This window comes from Bombina bombina, chromosome 3 (genome assembly GCF_027579735.1).
Source record: "Bombina bombina isolate aBomBom1 chromosome 3, aBomBom1.pri, whole genome shotgun sequence".
Classification (NCBI taxonomy): domain Eukaryota; kingdom Metazoa; phylum Chordata; class Amphibia; order Anura; family Bombinatoridae; genus Bombina; species Bombina bombina.
The window spans coordinates 984,024,901-984,045,656 of NC_069501.1; positions in this window are offsets into that span (position 1 = coordinate 984,024,901).

The window sequence follows — 20,756 nt, forward strand, 5'->3', positions numbered from 1 at the left end:
CTAACTATATATTCCTGAAGTCCCTATTTGTCTGCACTATATAGCTACTACAAGGACTTAGCTGAGTATGTGATTGTATCAAAAGACACACAAAATTTGCCTATACTATAATAAGTTGCACTCAATGTACCAGGAGGAGCTAGATCATTATCTTTATGAGTTTACTAAGTATCTATACCTAATTTAATACTCTCCCTTTTACTCTATCTCACTTAATACACGGGCACAGTCTATACCCAACAGCCCTGTTATCCCCCTGGTGTAGCCTTTTACCTAGCTTAGCAAGCTGCTAGTTCATATCACATTTTTATCTTTTTCTTTTAATTTACTAAACATGCTCACATAATCCCTACAAAGGTAATATAGAAGCCCCTAGCCCCTGACCCATTATAACAGATTACCCACCATATTCCTACTTCTTAAATGTGTTTTATTAACTTGTCATCTCCCTCTATACCTCTTGAACCTTAGTTAACACACATTTCTCTCAGGAGCCCAACTTCCTCCCCCCCCACTCCTCCACTCCTCTTTTTCTCTCTCATCTTTTCTTTGCTCTTCTATCTTCCTTTTCCTAAAGCAGCTTTAGTCTGCTGATTTTCCCCATCTTCCTATCTATTTACACACTAGGTCCAAGAGTGACCATTCTCAATGCCAACTTCCTCTCTTAATGACCATAAGCGCCATCAGGTTCAAAAGTAACCTCCTTTATCATTTGAGGAGCTCATTATAGCAAATAACATAAAAATGAGGTTTGAAATGACCTTCCACATAGATTTAACGCATTACTTTTGCCTTATTCAGTTTACATCTGTTTGTTATATTACATATCATCTGTATTTTGTGGTATTTCATATATGCTGTTTTATTGATATAACCTCAATAAAAAATATATATAAAAAAAAAACTGGCTTTATTTGTTAAATGTATATTATTAAAATGGTCTGCCACTGTGGAATCTTTACTGTAATTTTTTACATCCCTGACGTGTTCATTATAACGTGTCCTTAGAGTGCAGGTAGTTTTACCTACATACTGTAGGAAACAAAGGTTACAAGTAAGTAAATATATGACAAATTTAGCGTCACAATTGGCATAAAAATCAATGGGGTAAATCTTCTTATTTACTTGACACAAGAAATGATCCTCCTGGAGGATATTGGGACACGCCAGACAACTTCTTGTTCCACATTTGAAACTGCCTTTTTTATTTATCCATGTGACTGATTTATGTGTAGTGTCAGATTTTACCAGATTTGGTGACAAGGTTTGTGACAATAATAATAATGTCCAGTCTCTTCTCTCATAACTAAGAGTGTATATTCCATTTGTTTTGAGCTAAAAGAGTAAGTTGTAATGTGATGTATTATATATATTTTTTGCACTAATTAATTACCTACATACTCTTTCTTACATTATGACTCATTCAAATCTCTTATTTTTATTTTGCTGTCTTGCGTGTATACATATATGTAATATGCTTCACATTAGGAAATCTAGGTCTATGTGTATACTTACACTTATGTAAACTAATAGCAATGATTATTCAGTGTCACACTAGGTAATTGTTTTTACTCTTTTTTTACCCTGTTTAGACATGAAGAGGTTAATTTTTAGTTACCTCTCTGGTCTATAAAGGGTTAGAGTTAAGACATAGGGGGGTAGTTATCAAGCCGTCTACTTTTCTGGCTTCGCCGGCCCAATACGTCCGCCTAAGCTCGCCTACCTTCGCCGCCGCGGACCTTGAATACGTTCGCCTAAGTTATCAAATAAAGCTGTCAAAAAGCTGCGGGGCGATGAGCAGCGGACTGTGACAGTTATCACTCATCCGATCTCGCTGCCCTTCGGCTTTTTCCCAGCTTTATTGCTAGCCTGTCACTAAGCACTCACACTAAACTACACTGTTCTACCCCCTATACCGGCGCCCCCGGAGGCCCCCGCAACTAAATAAAGTTACTAACCCCTAAACCGCCGCTCCTAGACCCCGCCGCAAGTCTTATAAATGTATTAACCCCTAAACCGCCGCTCCTAGACCCCGCCGCAAGTCTTATAAATGTATTAACCCCTAAACCGCCGCTCCCGGACACCGCTGCCACCTACATTATACCTAGTAACCCCTATCCTGCCCCCCCTATACCGTCGCCCTCTATTATAAAATTATTAACCCCTATCCTGCTGATCCCGCACCTCTCCGCAACTAAATAAATAGTTTAACCCCTAAACCGCCGCTCCATGAACCCGCCGCAACCTATAATAAATTTATTAACCCCTATCCTGCCCCCCACTACGCCGCCGCCACTGTAATAAAATTATTAACCCCTAAACCTAAGTCTAACCCTAACCATAACGCCCCCCTAACTTAAATATTAATTAAATACATCTAAATAAATTAACTCTTATTAACTAAATGAATCCTATTTAAAACTAAATACTTACTTATAAAATAAACCCTAATATAGCTACAATATAAATAATAATTATATTCTAGCTATCTTAGGATTTATATTTATTTTACAGGTACCTTTCAATTTATTTTAACCAGGTACAATAGCTATTAAATAGTTATTAACTATTTAATAGCTTACCTAGCTAAAATAAAGAGAAATGTACCTGTGAAATAAATCCTAACCTAAGTTACAATTACACCTAACACTACACTATACTTTAATAAATTATTCCTATTTAAAAATAAATACTTACCTGTAAAATAAACCCGAAGATAGCTACAATATAATTAATACTTATATTGTAGCTATCTTAGGATTTATATTTAGTTTACAGGTAACTTTGTATTTATTTTAGCTAGTTAGAATAGTTATTAAATAGTTATTTACTATTTAATAACTACCTAGCTAAAAGAAATACAAAATTACCTGTAAAATAAATCCTAACTTAAGTTACAATTAAACCTAATACTACACTATCATTAAATTAACTAAATAAATTAACTACAAATAACTACAATGAAATACAATTACATAAACTAACTAAAGTACAAAAAATAAAAAAAAGCTAAGTTACAAAAAATAAAAAAATAAGTTACAAACATGTTAAAAATATTACAACAATTTTAAGCTACTTACACCTAATCTAAGCCCCCTAATAAAATAACAAACCCCCCCAAAATAAAAAAAATCCCTACCCTATTCTAAATTACATAAATTTCAAAGCTCTTTTACCTTACCAGCCCTTAAAAGGGCCATTTGTGGGGGCATGCCCCAAAAAGTTCAGCTCTTTTGCCTGTAAAAGAAAAATACAACCCCCCCCCAACATTAAAACCCACCACCCACATACCCCTAATCTAACCCAAACCCCCCTTACAAAAACCTAACACTAATCCCCTGAAGATCATCCTACCTTGAGTCGTCTTCACTCAGCCGAGCCACCGATGGAACTGAAGAGGACATCCGGAGCGGAAGAAGTTAATCCTCCAAGCGGCGCTGAAGAAATCTTCCATCCGATGAAGTCATCATCCAGGCGGCGCTGAAGAAGTCTTCGATCCGGCCGATGTCATCTTCAAAGAGGCGCTGAAGAGGTCTTCTATCTGGGCGAAGTCATCTTCCAAGCCGGGTCTTGAATCTTCCTTCCGCCGACGCGGAACCAATTTCTTCACCGACGGACTACGACGAATGACGGCTCCTTTAAGGGACGTCATCCAAGATGGCGTCCCCTCAATTCCGATTGGCTGATAGGATTCTATCAGCCAATCGGAATTAAGGTAGGAAAATCTGATTGGCTGATGGAATCAGCCAATCAGATTCAAGTTCAATCCGATTGGCTGATCCAATCAGCCAATCAGATTGAGCTCGCATTCTATTGGCTGATCGGAACAGCCAATAGAATGCGAACTCAATCTGATTGGCTGATTCCATCAGCCAATCAGATTTTTCCTACCTTAATTCCGATTGGCTGATAGGATTCTATCAGCCAATCGGAATTAAGGGGACGCCATCTTGGATGACGTCCCTTAAAGGAGCCGTCATTCGTCGTAGTCCGTCGGTGAAGAAGGTGGTTCCGCGTCGGCGGAAGGAAGATTCAAGACCCGGCTTGGAAGATGACTTCGCCCGGATAGAAGACCTCTTCAGCGCCTCTTTGAAGATGACATCGGCCGGATCGAAGACTTCTTCAGCGCCGCCTGGATGATGACTTCATCGGATGGAAGATTTCTTCAGCGCCGCTTGGAGGATTAACTTCTTCCGCTCCGGATGTCCTCTTCAGTTCCATCGGTGGCTCGGCTGAGTGAAGACGACTCAAGGTAGGATGATCTTCAGGGGATTAGTGTTAGGTTTTTGTAAGGGGGGTTTGGGTTAGATTAGGGGTATGTGGGTGGTGGGTTTTAATGTTGGGGGGGGTTGTATTTTTCTTTTACAGGCAAAAGAGCTGTACTTTTTGGGGCATGCCCCCACAAATGGCCCTTTTAAGGGCTGGTAAGGTAAAAGAGCTTTGAAATTTATGTAATTTAGAATAGGGTAGGGATTTTTTTTATTTTGGGGGGGTTTGTTATTTTATTAGGGGGCTTAGATTAGGTGTAAGTAGCTTAAAATTGTTGTAATATTTTTAACATGTTTGTAACTTATTTTTTTATTTTTTGTAACTTAGCTTTTTTTATTTTTTGTACTTTAGTTAGTTTATGTAATTGTATTTCATTGTAGTTATTTGTAGGTAGTTTATTTAGTTAATTTAATGATAGTGTAGTATTAGGTTTAATTGTAACTTAAGTTAGGATTTATTTTACAGGTAATTTTGTATTTCTTTTAGCTAGGTAGTTATTAAATAGTTAATAACTATTTAATAACTATTCTAACTAGCTAAAATAAATACAAAGTTACCTGTAAACTAAATATAAATCCTAAGATAGCTATAATATAAGTATTAATTACATTGTAGCTATTTTAGGGTTTATTTTACAGGTAAGTATTTATTTTTAAATAGGAATAATTTATTAAAGTATAGTGTAGTGTTAGGTGTAATTGTAACTTAGGTTAGGATTTATTTCACAGGTACATTTCTCTTTATTTTAGCTAGGTAGCTATTAAATAGTTAATAACTATTTAATAGTTATTGTACATGGTTAAAATAAATTGAAAGGTACCTGTAAAATAAATATAAATCCTAAGATAGCTAGAATATAATTATTATTTATATTGTAGCTATATTAGGGTTTATTTTAAAGGTAAGTATTTAGTTTTAAATAGGATTCATTTAGTTAATAAGAGTTAATTTATTTAGATTTATTTAATTAATATTTAAGTTAGGGGGCGTTAGGGTTAGGGTTAGACTTAGGTTTAGGGGTTAATAATTTTATTACAGTGGCGGCGGCGTAGTGGGGGGCAGGATAGGGGTTAATAAATTTATTATAGGTGGCGACGGTGTAGGGGGGGCAGATTAGGGGTTAATACATTTAATATAGGTTGTGGCGGGTTCAGGGAGCGGCGGTTTAGGGGTTAATACATTTATTATAGTTGCGGTGGGCTCCGGGAGCGGCGGTTTAGGGGGTAATAACTTTATTTAGTTGCGGCGGTGTAGGGGGGGTCAGATTAGCGGTGTTTAGACTCGGGGTACATGTTAGGGTGTTAGGTGTAGACAGCTCCCATAGGAATCAATGGGATGTCTGGCAGCAGCGAACTTGTACTTTCGCTATGGTCAGACTCCCATTGATTCCTATGGGATCCGCCGCCTCCAGGGGTGGCGGATTGAAAACCAGGTACGCTGGGCCGTAAAAGTGCCGAGCGTACCTGCTAGTTTTTTGATAGCTAGCAAAAGTAGTGAGAATGTGCCGCACTTGTGTGCGGAACATCTGGAGTGACGTAAGAATCGATCTGTGTCGGACTGAGTCCGGCGGATCGAAGCTTACGTCACAAAATTCTACTTTTGCCGGTCTCGAGCCTTTGATAACTAAGGCGAATCAGCCTCGCCACAAATACGCTGCGGAATTCCAGCGTATTTGAGGTTGACGGCTTGATAACTACCCCCCATGGACGTCAGTCTATGAGTAAGCGCACCTGGAGGCACGAAACATGTTAGACTTTAAGTCTCCTACACTGCCTGTCTGCATGTGCTGCTTTTAATGGTATGTTAATAAAGCTATGTTTTTGGTTTTAAAATAATCCGGATTAGTGCCTGCCTATTTCTTTTCTTTTTGCGATTCACTTCACCACTGACATCTGGAGCAGTAGTGTGAGTCCACTGTCTCTCATTAGCTTAACGGCGCAGTGGATAGATGGTGAATTCTCTCTACAACAGGTCATGCTCCACGCAAATAAATTTAAAGGATCTCATACCAGTCAAGCAATAGCAAGCATACTTGAGAAAATGCTTCAGGCGATTCCCAAAAGTTCTGTTCATGTTGTGGTCCGGGACAATGCCAAACACGTGATAGAAGGCATGGAAGATGCTGGATTTTCCAGTATTTCATGTGTGGCACATACAATGCAGCTGGCTGTCTCAGAAGGCCTGTTATCACAGCACAGCAATGCGGATGCTGTGGGAGTCGGGGGCACAGAATAGTCGGCCACTTCAAACATTCTAAACTGGCATACTCTCAGCTGCAGGACATCCAAATACATCTTGGTCAACCAGTTAAAAGACTCCAACAAGATATGCAGACTCATTGGAACAGCACATTTTACATGCTGCAGTCTCTGATTGAGGAGAAACAGGCCATTGGAGTGTATGGGGTCGATTTATTAAGCAGCGGGTGCTGCATCGAAGCCCTATCATTTCAGGTCCATTTGAAACGGAAGTTAAGAAGCAGTGGTCGTTAGACCGCTGCTCCTTAACTTAACAACCACCATTTAGTCTGCGGACTGAAATCTTTCCGATCCGATTGTGATGATTGACGGCCCCTGCTAGGGCCGATTGGCCGCTAGTGAGCGGGGGCAGCATTGCACAAGCATTTCACTACAAATGCTTGTGCAATGTTAAATGCTGACAGCGTATGCTGTCAGCATTTGGGGAGGTCAAGTGGACATGATTCGCTACAGCGAATCATGTCCGCGCGACCATTAATAAATATACCCCTATGTGTCTGAACATGAGCTCCCTGCCACTACAGGTGAAACTCGAAAAATTAGAATATTGTGCAAAAGTTAATTTATTTCACTAATGCAACTTAAAAGGTGAAACTAATATATGAGATAGACTCATTACATGCAAAGCAAGATAGTTCAAGCTGTGATTTGTCATAATTGTGATGATTATGACTTACAGCTCATGAAAACCCCGAATCCACAATCTCAGAAAATTAGAATATTGTGAAAAGGTGCAATATTCTAGGCTCAAAGTGTCCCACTCTAATCAGCTAATTAAGCCATAACACCTGCAAAGGGTTCCTAAGCCTTTAAATGGTCTCTCAGTCTGGTTCAGTAGGATTCACAATCATGGGAAAGACTGCTGACCTGACAGTTGTGCAGAAAACCATCATTGACACCCTCCATAAGGAGGGAGAGCCTCAAAAGGTAATTGCAAAAGAAGTTGGATGTTCCCAAAGTGCTGTATCAAAGCACATTAATAGAAAGTTATGTGGAAGGGAAAAGTGTGGAAGAAAAAGGTGCACAAGCAGCAGGGATGACCGCAGCCTGAAGAGGATTGTCAGGAAAAGGCCACTCAAAAGTGTTGGGGACTTTCACAAGGAGTGTACTGAGGCTGGAGTCAGTGCATCAAGAGCCACCACACATAGACGGATCCTGGACATGGGCTTCAAATGTCATATTCCTCTTGTCAAGCCACTCCTGAACAACAAACAACGTCAGAAGCGTCTTACCTGGGCTAAAGAAAAACAGACCTGGTCTGTTGCTCAGTGGTCCAAAGTCCTCTTTTTCTGATGAGAGCAAATTTTGCATCTCATTTGGAAACCAAGGACCCAGAGTATGGAGGAAGAATGGAGAGGCACACACTGCAAGATGCTTGAAGTCCAGTGTGAAGTTTCCACAGTCTGTTTTGATTTGGGGAGCCATGTCATCTGCTGGTGTTGGTCCACTGTGCTTCATTAAGTCCAAGGTCAATGCAGCCATCTACCAGGAGATTTTGGAGCACTTCATGCTTCCTTCCACAGATGAGCTCTATGGGGATGCTGACTTAATTTTCCAGCAGGACTTGGCACCTGCCCACACTGCCAAAAGCACCAAAACCTGGTTCAATGACCGTGGGATTACTGTGCTTGATTGGCCAGCAAACTCGCCTGACCTGAACCCCATAGAGAATCTATGGGGCATTTCCAAGAGAAAGATGAGAGACATGAGAACGAACAATGCAGAAGAGCTGAAGGCCGCTATTTAAGCATCCTGGTCTTCCATAACACCTCAGCAGTGCCACAGGCTGATAGCTTCCATGCCACGCCGCATTGAGGCAGTAATTGCTTCAAAAGGGGCCCAAACCAAGTACTGAGTACATACAGTATACATGCTTATACTTTTCAGAGGTCCGGTATTGTTCTATGTACAATCCTTGTTTTATTGATTGCATGTAATATTCTAATTTTCTGAGATTGTGGATTTGGGGTTTTCATGAGCTGTAAGCCATAATCATCACAATTATGACAAATCACGGCTTGAACTATCTTGCTTTGCATGTAATGAGTCTATCTCATATATTAGTTTCACCTTTTAAGTTGCATTAGTGAAATAAATTAACTTTTGCATGATATTCTAATTTTTCGCCTGTATTACTGCAAACCAGTGGAATCTGATGGAGAAAATGCTAAATATCTTGGCTCCCTTTGAAGAGCTGACTCATCAAGTGAGTTGTTCAGATGCGTTTGCCTCAGATGTAATTGCTGCAGTCACTGTGCTACAGAAACTGTTATCAATAGTGGATGCGGACCATGGTATCAAAACATTGAAGAACACTTTGCTTGCTGCTTTGCAGAAGCGCATCTCTGATACAGAGCAAACCCCACTTTACTGTATTGCAACTTTACTCGATCCAATGTAATTAATGTTTCATTTCTGCAATTAAATTCATAATAATAAAATAAGCTTTAATTTGCTCATTGTGAAATAAAAAAAAGATTAATTGTTGGGGATCTATTTAATATACATTATAAAATGTAAGAGGCTAGAGTCATTTTAGCTCTTTATTGATTCCTCTTTGGTGTAATTACTGCTCTGACTTATTTTTCTTAATTCACAGAAAGAATAGTATGGTGCTTATTTATCATTCATCATTGTTGTTTATTTTGTTTTTTCTAGGTATAAAGATCGATTTTTCTCTAATGTAGAGACTTCCAGACAGACGAAAGAAATGTTCATACTGGAAACTGCAAAACATTTCTGAAGAGACAATCATGTTATCTGAGGAGAAGCATGAAGAACCAGGTGCCAAAAGGCCTCACCGTGAGCAGCCAGGTACCAGTCTGGACAGTGTCCTTGCAGAAATTGCCGGTGAATGTCCATTTACTCAAAACTGATAAATCTTTTTCACAGGTTTATTTGCAGCATCAGCAAAACAGCAACGTTTCGGACTACATGTCCATGCTCATGTCCTTAGCATGAGTAAGGACATAGAGGGATATTTATCAAGCCGTCAACTATGCTGCATTCGACGGCACCAATACGCTCGCCTGGCATCGCCTAACATCATGGCCACAGACCTGAATACGCTCTCCTTATTTATCAAAAAGCTGTCAAAAAGCCGCGCACCAAGTACAGGGCGATGAGCAGCGGACTGTTGTTAACTAACAGTCATCGATTTCGCTGCTATTCGGATTTTTCCCAACTTTATTTATACCCTGTCACTAAATGCCGCCACTATACTAAAATGTTTAACCCCTATCCCGCTGCTCCCGGACCCGCCACAACTAAATAAACGTATTAACCCCTATCCCGCCGCTCCCGGAGCCCACCGCAACTAAATAAAGTTATTAACCCCTATCCCGCCGCTCCCAGAGGCCACAGCAACTAAATAAAGTTATTAACCGCTATCCCGCCGCTCCCGGAGCTTACCGCAACTAAATAAAGTAATTAACCCCTATACCACCGCTCCCAGAGCCCTCCGCAACAAACTAAATGTATTAACCCCTAAATCCCTGGCCTCCCACATCACTATCACTTACTAAACCTATTAACCCCTAAACCACCAGCCCCCCACTTCGCCATAAACTAAATTAGGCTATTAACCCCTAAACCTAACAACCCGCTAACTTTACATTAAATATTAACTCACCCATATCTTATAATAAATGTAAACTTACCTTTAGAATTATAATAAACTATATTAAACTACTAACTAACCTACCCTAACTATTATACTAAAATTACATTAAACTATATTAAACTATTAGTTAACCTACCCTAACTAGTATATTAAAATGACATTAAACTACATTAAACTATATTAAACTATTCATTAACCTACCCTATTATACTAAAATGACATTAAACTAACAATTAAATTAACTATATTACATATTTAAACACTTAACCGTACTCAAATTATTTAAATCTACTATTAAAAATTACTAAATTACAAAAAAATAAAAAACACTAACGGCTAGATTACGAGTTGTGCGTTAGCCTTAAGAATCAGCATTGAGAGGTCCCAACGCTGCTTTTTTCCTAACGCTGGTATTACGAGTCTTGCAGGTACAGGTGTACCGCTCACTTTTTTGGTCAGACTCAAAAATACCGCAAATCCACTTACGTCAATTGCGTATCCTATATTTTCAATGGGACTTGCATAACACCGGTATTACGAGTCTGACAAAAAGTGAGCGGTACAGCCTCTCCTGTCAAGACTGATACCACATTTAAAAGTCAGTAGTTGGGGAACTTCCGGGCGGCGGCCATCTCTGGACGCAAAACTGTTTGCTGCTCACACCTTCCTGCTGAAATTACAGAATATTGCAAGATATAGCCAGTATTTGGGCTTTAAATTGCTGGAAGCAAGACTTTGAAAAGTTTACCTTTCATTTGATGCCTCCCTTCTTAGGATCGTGCAGCACCTACTGTTACCGGAGCTATTTCAAGGCTGAGGCCTTTTCAAAACCCCCCAGTGACTCCCGCACGGGAAATCACTGTCGCGCAGCCCCAGTTGTCGGCTGTTTATTTTGCTTAGCATAGACACATTTACTGCCTATACGCCAAAGCTTACTACAGAGAGGATGGATTGGATTTTAGCGGAGTTCAAAGCCCTGCTGGACTCTCATCTAAACTCATTCTCCGAAACATTAAGAAGCACATCGCAACCCTCCACATGGAACCCTGATCTTAACCCCACAGAGGGATCGCAAGGTAGTGGCGGCACTCCGGAATCCCAGGACCTCTCACTTACCTCGGAGATCACCAACAATGACGTGGAAGTGATCGGTGAGGCCCGGAGCCAGAGCAAGATAGAAAGGCTCCCGTGCGCAGTACCTAGTAGCACCAAGGGGGAAGGTACACAAACGGCCTGCACTGCGGATCCATGTGAGGTTAACCCTGAGCTGGAGGCTGGAACCAACGGAAAGGCGGCCTTGCCGACCGCAACTCCAGGACACTTGAGGTACACTTTCCACCAGCGGTATTCTACACGGAATACATACTCACTGACGCACAGAAGCCCCACCGGAGCATCCCAGTCGTTAATGCTGGAGAACTGCGTCGCCCATGTTATCTGTGGGCAAGTAGAATCTTTGAATGCTGCCTTTCTGGAACTACAGAAAACTTCTGCATCCACTTACAATCTAGGAGCTCGCACAGAGAACTATTACAACCTGTCCCTGTCAAAGTTCTATGCCCCTAGGATCGCAGGTACTGTTTTGAGGGCACTTGTGAAAGCTGGAATGCTCTCCTTTGCTGGTTCCATCTGGTCCGGCCAACATTGGCATCTGTTGACCCCTCTCCCTATCCTTCATGCAGAAACCAGTACACACTTCCGGACTGGAGTGGGGTAAATGTCTAAATGTACAGAGGGCCTCGAGGAGGCTTTGACCTGACTGGGATTGCGGTCTGATAATTCACTCTCTGTCTGTGTGACTATTCAGCTTTATGACAGATACTCCCCTTAGAAATATCCCCTAGCCCAATATTTGTATATACAATGATAACTCGGGAGTAGCATATACCATCCTCTCATTGTTTTATTTTATTATAGTCTTTCAGGAGGCAATAATAGGGAATCCTCTGTGTTATTTGTTATTTGTATCACTGTAGTATATGCTTCAGGTGACCTAAGTAATATGTGAGTTTTATTCAGCAGCATTGTACCACACAAAATGTCTAGCTTATCTATATATCCTGCTATCTAGGTATAATGATATAGCCTCCCTCATCTACACAACTGAAAATCCTGTCCTCTCTGCCATAAACTAACAAGAGTCAATTAGTAGCCAAGGCAATGTTTCTCTGTATATTTAACTTTCCAGGTATAATATCAGCAGCCATCTTTCTTATGTAGCGAAGGGTTATAAAAACAGGTGCCTTTTTTTTTCCTCCATAACTAAGCCAACTATGACTGTTTTACATACCTTAATAGAACAAGTGGGCTATTAAATATCTAGGGTGCTCCCTGTGGTCTGCAAAGCCCTATAGAGACCTCCTCTAGTAAGTGGTGGTTTGTGAACTACTACCTGTTATATTTGACTGCCGCTAAGCTACAACCACAAATGCCAAATAACCCTTCTTGACATTATTGCTACCATTATTAAACCTTTATGCCCTTTTCCCTACCTCACCCCATTATTATTTAATTATTACTTGGGATGGTCCATGAGTTACCACTGACCATAATTAGGGGATTTATATACAATATACTGGCCAATCTATAAACAGGGGATAGCTGCCATAACCACATTAAGGGAAAATGAGGTCTGTTTCTAACTTTGGAACCGTGCATATATGTCATTGTAACAATCCACAATTATATTTGGCAATTTCTCTCTTATGTGCGCCCTTATATAGGCTGTTAGTCTATGCTATTTTTCTAGCTACTATGTTCTATGGCCCAAAAGTGGCCCTATATTCATGAGTCCCTCCTATTACTGCTTGTTACAATCTTGGGGGTCCACAAGTGACCTCAACTGCTTTGAGGAGGTAGGAAAAGGAAGGTTTGAGATTGATATTTTATGTTTCTGCTAACAGGTACTACTTGGATGGTTGGTTAGACCGTTAGGATTAATCTTTTTCTGTATCGGATGTATGTTCGGTAATTCTTTGCATGTATGCCAATTGATTATCATACTTCACACTGCCTGTAACGTATCTTGTTCTTGCTTATGTTTGATACCTGTATGTTCCATACTTTAACCTTCAATAAAAAAAAAATTAATTAAAAAAAAAAAAAAAAAAAAAAAAATATCAGTTCAGAAACGTTTGTTTTAATACCAAAAAGAAAGAAAATGTTTAAAACCACTGCAAAACAGAGGCAAAATACATTTGCCTTGATTACGGGGTGAGAGATTACCCCTGTTATTGATTATATGAGGACAATACTTCGCCCGGATGGCCTCTACAGCAATATGGACTTTGGAAACCTTATTTAATAATAAAGACTCAGTGGGCTAAAAAAAAAAAAAAAAAAAAAAAAAAGTCAGTAGTTAAGAGTTTTATGGGCTAACGCCATAGTATAAAACTCTTAACTAAAGTGCGAAAAAGTACACTAACACCCATAAACTACCTATTAACCCCTAAACCAAGGCCCCCCACATCGCAAACACTAAAATAAAAATTGTAACCCCTAATCTGCCGAACCGGACATCACCGCCACTATAATAAATATATTAACCCCTAAACTGCCGCCCTCCCCCATCGCAAACACTAGTTACATTTTATTAACCCCTAATCTGCCGTCCCTAACATCGCCGACGCCTACTTACATTTATTAACCCCTAATCTGCCGCCCACAACGTCGCCGCAACAATATTAAATGTATTAACCCCTAAATCTAAGTCTAACCCTAACCCCCCCTAACTTAAATATAATATAAATAAATCTAAATAAAGTTACTAAAATTAACTAAATAATTCCTATTTAAAACTAAATACTTACCTATAAAATAAACCGTAAGCTAGCTGCCTACAATATAACTAATAGTTACATTGTAGTAGTTTAGGGTTTATTTTTATTTTACAGGCAACTTTGTATTTATTTTAGCTAGGTACAATAGCTATTAAATAGTTATTAACTATTTAATAACTACCTGGTTAAAATAAAGACAAATTTACCTGTAAAATAAATCCTAACCTAAGTTACAATTACACCTAACACTACACTATAATTAAATTAATTACCTAAACTAAATACAATTAAATACAATTTAAATAAATTATCTAAAGTATGAAACCCCCCCACTAAATTACAGAAAATAATAAAATAATTACAAGTTTTTTAAACTAATTACACCTAATCTAATCCCCCTAATAAAATAAAAAAGCCCCCCAAAATAATAAAAAGCCCTACCCTATACTAAATTACAAATAGCCGTTAAAAGGGCCTTTTGCGGGGTATTGCCCCAAAGTAATCAGCTCTTTTACCTGTAAAAAAAATTACAATACCCCCCCAACATTAAAACCCACCACCCACACACCCAACCCTACTCTAAAACCCACCCAATCCCCCCTTAATAAAACCTAACACTAATCCCTTGAAGATCACCCTACCTTGAGAAGTCTTCACCCAACCAGGCCGAAGTCCTCAACGAAGCCGGGGCAAAGTGGTCCTCCAGACGGCCAGAAGTCTTCATCGAAGCCGGGAAGAAGAGGTCCTCCAGACGGCAGAAGTCTTCATCCAGACATCCGACGTGGAGCATCCTCTTCAAACGAAGATGGCGTCCCTTGAATTCCGATTGGCTGATAGAATTCTATCAGCCTATCGTAATTAAGGTAGAAAAAATCCTATTGGCTGATGCAATCAGCCAATAGGATTGAGCTTGCATTCTATTGGCTGATCCAATCAGCCAATAGAATGCCAGCTCAATCCTATTGGCTGATTGGATCAGCCAATAGAATTGAACTTCAATCATATTGGCTGATTGCATCAGCCAATAGGATTTTTTCTACCTTAATTCTGATTGGCTGATAGAATTCTATCAGCCAATCGGAATCGAAGGGATGCCATCTTGGATGACGTCATTTAAAGGAACCTTCATTCCAAAAGAGCCGTCGGATGAAGAGGATGCTCTGCGTCGGATGTCTTGAAGATGGACCCTCTCCGCGCCGGATGGATGAAAATAGAAGATGCCGTCTGGATGAAGACTTCTGCCCGTCTGGAGGACCACTTGGCCCGGCTTGGATGAAGACTACTCCCGGCTTCGTTGAGGAGTTCGGCCTGGTTGGATGAAGACTTCTCCCGGTAAGGTGATCTTCAAGGGGTTAGTGTTAGTTTTTTTTAAGGGGGTATTGGGTGGGTTTTAGAGTAGGGTTGGTTGTGTGGGTGGTGGGTTTTAATGTTGGGGGGATTTGTAATTTAGTATAGGGTAGGGCTTTTTACTATTTTGGGGGATTAGATTAGGTGTAATTAGTTTAAAAAAACTTGTAATTATTTTATTATTTTCTGTAATTTAGTGTTTTTTCTTCTTCGTACTTTAGATGATTTATTTAAATTGTATTTAATTGTATTTAGTTTAGGTAATTAATTTTTTATTTTTTTGCAATAATTTTTATTGATTTTTTACATTATGTACAGCATCATCATATATCAACAGACACAAAAAAAAAAAAACATGAAGAATACAAACAGAATATTGCCATAAAAGAAACATATATGAGCTCTATCTGTCTTACAATTTCAGCAATACAAAAAAAAACAGTTAAGCAAACAAAAAAGAAAATGGATTTCTCATCCTATATCCTATTTTTGCACCCATAGTCAACTTATGAAATCAAGTATACATAATACCACACTAAAGAATCCTATCACATAAGCGAACAAAAGAGGGATGAGAGAAAAAAAAAAAAAAAGAGAATTTTTTTTCTTTTCCCCCATCCTTCCTCAAGATTCTCTCTCTCTCCCCCCCCCCCCCCCCCCACGGCGCCTCCCCCCCCACCGCCACTCTGGCGCTCCCGCCCCATCATCCCCATTGGGTCACTCCAACCAGCTATGCGGAAATACATTCAATAATGTCAGCTCCGCAAAACTCACTGTTGATAAGAAGGGGGAAAGAATTATCTTTTGCAACACTATAGGGTAAGACAGAATAACAGGAGACCACTTCCAGAGAAATTTCTGGATTTGTTTCTCATCGGTGTCATACAGCTGATATGATTCAAACACTAATTGATCTTGTAATATTTTAAAGACCATAGCTAGACCAGGCATCCTCTTAGCTTTCCAATTTTTCAGGATAGACTGTCTGACAGCTAATATAATTGTGTTTAAACTATTTATAGTATTACAGTTAATCATATCATTTGATGAAACCAGAAAAATAATGTCTCTCCCATCTAAAGCTATTGTTACTTTGTATAGTTTATTGAACCAAAAGAAAATTTTTAACCACAATTGTCTAGCCTTAGGGCATGTCCAGAACATATGGAGTAAATCTGCCTTACCATGTGCACAACGTGGACAAAGATTAGCTGTCATCGGATAAAATTTAGACATTTTCCATGGTGATATATAAAAATTATTAATCAGTTTCATATGGGATTCTTTCCACGATATAGGTATTTTACACTTACCCATGGCCTTAAAGCTCTGATTAAATGAATCATGCTCTACTGACGGAAATATTAAAACCCATACCTTACATAGCTTATCCAGAATAAGCTGGCTCTGTTTACTCAACAACATATCATACAATAATGAAATCGATGCATCTCCTGCAATACATTTTTGTACACATAACTTAATATCTGCCCAAATCATTGTGGTCGTGATACACCACTTCTGTCCTACAACAAAATGCCGAATTTGAAAATAGGCGAATAGATCAGCTCTATTAATCCCGAATTTGCTAAAAATGTCTTCTACTGATGCCATTTGACAACCTTCATCGAGAACTTGTTTTACATAATGTAAACCTTTTCCAGCCCACTCTCTGAATGTTTTTTGATATAAACCCGGTAAAAAACTCGGATTACCTATAATAGGTAAAAATTCAGAGAAGGAAAAGTCCAAATCTAAAAGATACAAAATTTCTGCCAGGCGGATACAATATTCTTAATAGAAATGAGACAGCAAATATTCTGCGGCAGCTTCTGTACTGGGGTATGTATAATAGCTTTCAATGCAAATGGCGCAATTAGAAAATAATCTATTTCTTCAGAGGCTACTATACTGGATCCTGCGATCCAATCTATCGCTATTTTAACCAAGGCAACTAGGTTATAAAGTTTGATAATCTGCAGCGCTAATCCAACTGCATCTATCTTTTGCATTAGTCTTCCCAACCCAATTCGGGACTTTTTATTATTCCAAATAAATTTGGAAAAAACAGCACTAATTAATTTTATATCCTTATTTAAAATAAATAACGGGAGATTCTGCAATGGATACAACAGACGCGGGAAAATAATAGTTTTAATTAGATTGACTCACGCTGTCAAAGAGAGTGGAAAAGCTGCCCATACCTGTAGATCTGCAATAATTTTCTGGAATAATGGCACATAATTATCTTTATACCAGTGACTAGGATTTCTATGCAGGACCAAACCCAGGTATTTAATACCATCAACTTGTTTAAATGGGCTGTTGGGTACTCTAGTCTGGGTATTATTTAGACACATTAATTCACTATTTTCCAAATTTATCCTATACCCAGAAAAAGAGCTGAAGATTTCCAACGTATGCAGAATCAGCGGAATAGATTGTTGTATATTCGCTAAAAATAGTAATACATCATCTGCATATAACAAAGTTTTAAGAGACTGGGTACCCATCAGAACTCCCGGTAACACTTTTCTGAGCTGTATTGCTAACGGCTCCAAAGCGATATTAAAAAGTAACAGGGATAGAGGACATCCCTGTCTAGTTCCTCTTTGGAGTATTATTTTAGGAGATAAGGTCCCATTGATCAAAATAAAAGATATAGGGTTATGGTATATTTTACAGATAAATTGTACGAATTCACCTTTAAACCCGAACTGATCTAATGCTCGAAATAAGTATTCCCATACAATCGAGTCAAAGGCTTTAACCGCATCTAACGATAGAATAGCCGCATTCTGCCACAACGGCCTCTGTTTACTCTTATCCACATTCCAAGCATAATCCAGAAAATTAACCAATTTACGAATATTTTTAGAAGGATTTCTCCCCGTCATAAATCCAGTTTGATCTGGATGGATAATTTTATATAAAAAGATAGATAACCTGGATGCAATAATCGACATTAAAATTTTATCATCTATATTTAAGACCGATATTGGCCTATATGAGGCCGGTTCCTCCGCATTTTTATCCTTCTTTAGGATGAGTGATATATTAGCTGCTGAAAAGTAGTTTGAGATAGAACTCTGAGAACAAAAGTAAGAATTAAAAAGATTTTCTAAAATTAGAGGTATCTCTTTGTTTAGGCATCTATAAAACTCTGCCGGGAGTCCACCGGATCCGCTGCTTTATTTAGCTTTAAATTATCTATTGCTTTGCTAATTTCTACTGAGGTAATTGGAGCGTTAATTACCGTTAGGTCATCCGGCGATATTTTAGGAACCTCTGTCATATTCCAAAAAAGATCTTGCTTCACATTATCTATTTCAATTTGGCTATATAGCTGTTGATAGTAGGTGTGAAAGATTTCCACAATGCCTTTAGTCTCGGTGACTCTACCTGTATCTGATTTAATAGATAGAATGAGATTTCTCTTTTTCCTCACTTTAGACAGTTTAGCCAGATATTTCGCGGAGCAACCATGTACTCCTCTATAGTGTAAATTAATTTTTGTCTCTTCTTCTACTAATTTTTGTTTTAGGAAGAGATCTCTTTCTTTTCTATTCTCTCTATATTTTTTCCAGTTGGCCGCTGTCGGATATGAACAGTATTTTCTATAGGTATTCTTGACTTGGTTTGTAATTTGAGTTTCTCGTGCTCTATTCTTTTTCTTCCCTATGCTCACAAATGCTTGAATCTCTCCCCGGATAACAGCTTTAAAGGCTTCCCAGAACACCTCTGACTTATGAAAACTACTAAGATTCTCATTATAATAGCGCTGCCACACTATTTTTAAAAAATTAACAAATTTAGGGTTAGTGTATAAATGCCGGGGGAAAGCAAATCTAGAGATTCCACCTCTTTCTTTATTGCCTGAAAGTAAGGATAATGAGACTATAGCATGATCATATACACAGATCTCTCCCATTGTACTTTCTAGATCCTGCATTAAGAATATTTCGGAAATTAAAAAAAGATCTATTCTAGAAAAAGTGTGCTTTCGATTCACATGAGAATGCCAGTACATCCGGATTTTTAAACCGCCATACATCAACCAACTTCAGCCTTAAACAAAATTGTCTTAAATATTTAGCATATCTAGAGTAGGTCATTCTATTTTTTTTTTTCGAGAGTCTATCTAGCTCTGGACTAGGAGTTACATTAAAATCTCCGCCTAAAATCAAATTCTCTGCAGCAAACGGGAACAATTTTAACTTCATCATTTCCCAGAAGTCCACCGAAAAATCATTTGGGGCATATACATTGCATATAACTAATTTCCAATTTGTCACTTGTATCTGAAGGAGGATAAACCTAGCTGCCGGGTCAAATTCAGCATTTATTATCTTGTAATCCAATTCTTTGTGCAAAAGTATAGCAACTCCACATTTTCTAGCTACCCCTGAGGTAGAGAGAACCTCCCCCACCCACTTTATTTTTAACTTGTCTGCTTCTTGCATTCAGGTTTATACCCAGCTAATGTTTTAATTACTAATTTACGTTTAGCGGGGGAAGTTATCCCCTCTACATTCCAAGATATAATTTTAATTCCCTCCCTCATCCACCAATAACATCACTGTATTAGCACAACCCACGGAAGGGACGATGGGGGGGGGGGCAGAGTACACGGGGGGAGGGCCACCAGACGGAAGAAGGAGAGAGAGCGAAGAAAAGCGCGGAAAAAACAAAAAAAACACGATAAACCAAAAAATAAAACAGGGGAGGGAAAAAACATAAAACACATAAAATACTATATAACAACTTCACTGCTTTCATTAACCTATAGTCCCTATTATTTAGAAAAAAAACAAGCTCCATATAGGACAACCTTTCCGTTATATGAAGACTAACACTTTACCCTGTCTCTATGAATTTTTTAACCTCTGCCACCTCCTCAAAAGAATATCTAGTACCTTTGTCCTCAATAATTATACGCGCTGGATATATCAGGCGAGCTTTAAAATACTTTGTATCTCAACTATTCCCTATTGTGCTTTTCGGTATTTGTCTCGTTTTAAAATAAACAAATACTGGTCATTTGTGGAACATTTACATTCATTTTCGTAAAAAAAATGTACATGTTCCATTGCTACAGGTAAAAAAGTTCACCTGTAGCAACTAAAATACTTAACCCCCTCCTCTTATTCGCAGAGCCTTCTCTTTTAGTGCAGGCCCTGGGAGCTCATGTTAGCGTGTCCAGGGCTTTGTGAAGAAGAGGAACAGGTTAGCATGGCTCTCCAGTCCGGTTAGGTAAGTATTTATAACTATTTAAGGAAACAAATGAATAACCTAGTCAAAAAGGATGATCTACCAGCAATCATTCTGAAGTAATTGATGACTCCAGACTAGACATCAGAAGCCATCCTGAAGTATGCCCACAGGCCGAAATATTTAAATGAGATGACTTTAGAAACATTCACTGGCTGTTCATGCTTGTGAAGTAATCAGTAAGGTAATCTGTTAATCATTCTAAAGTCA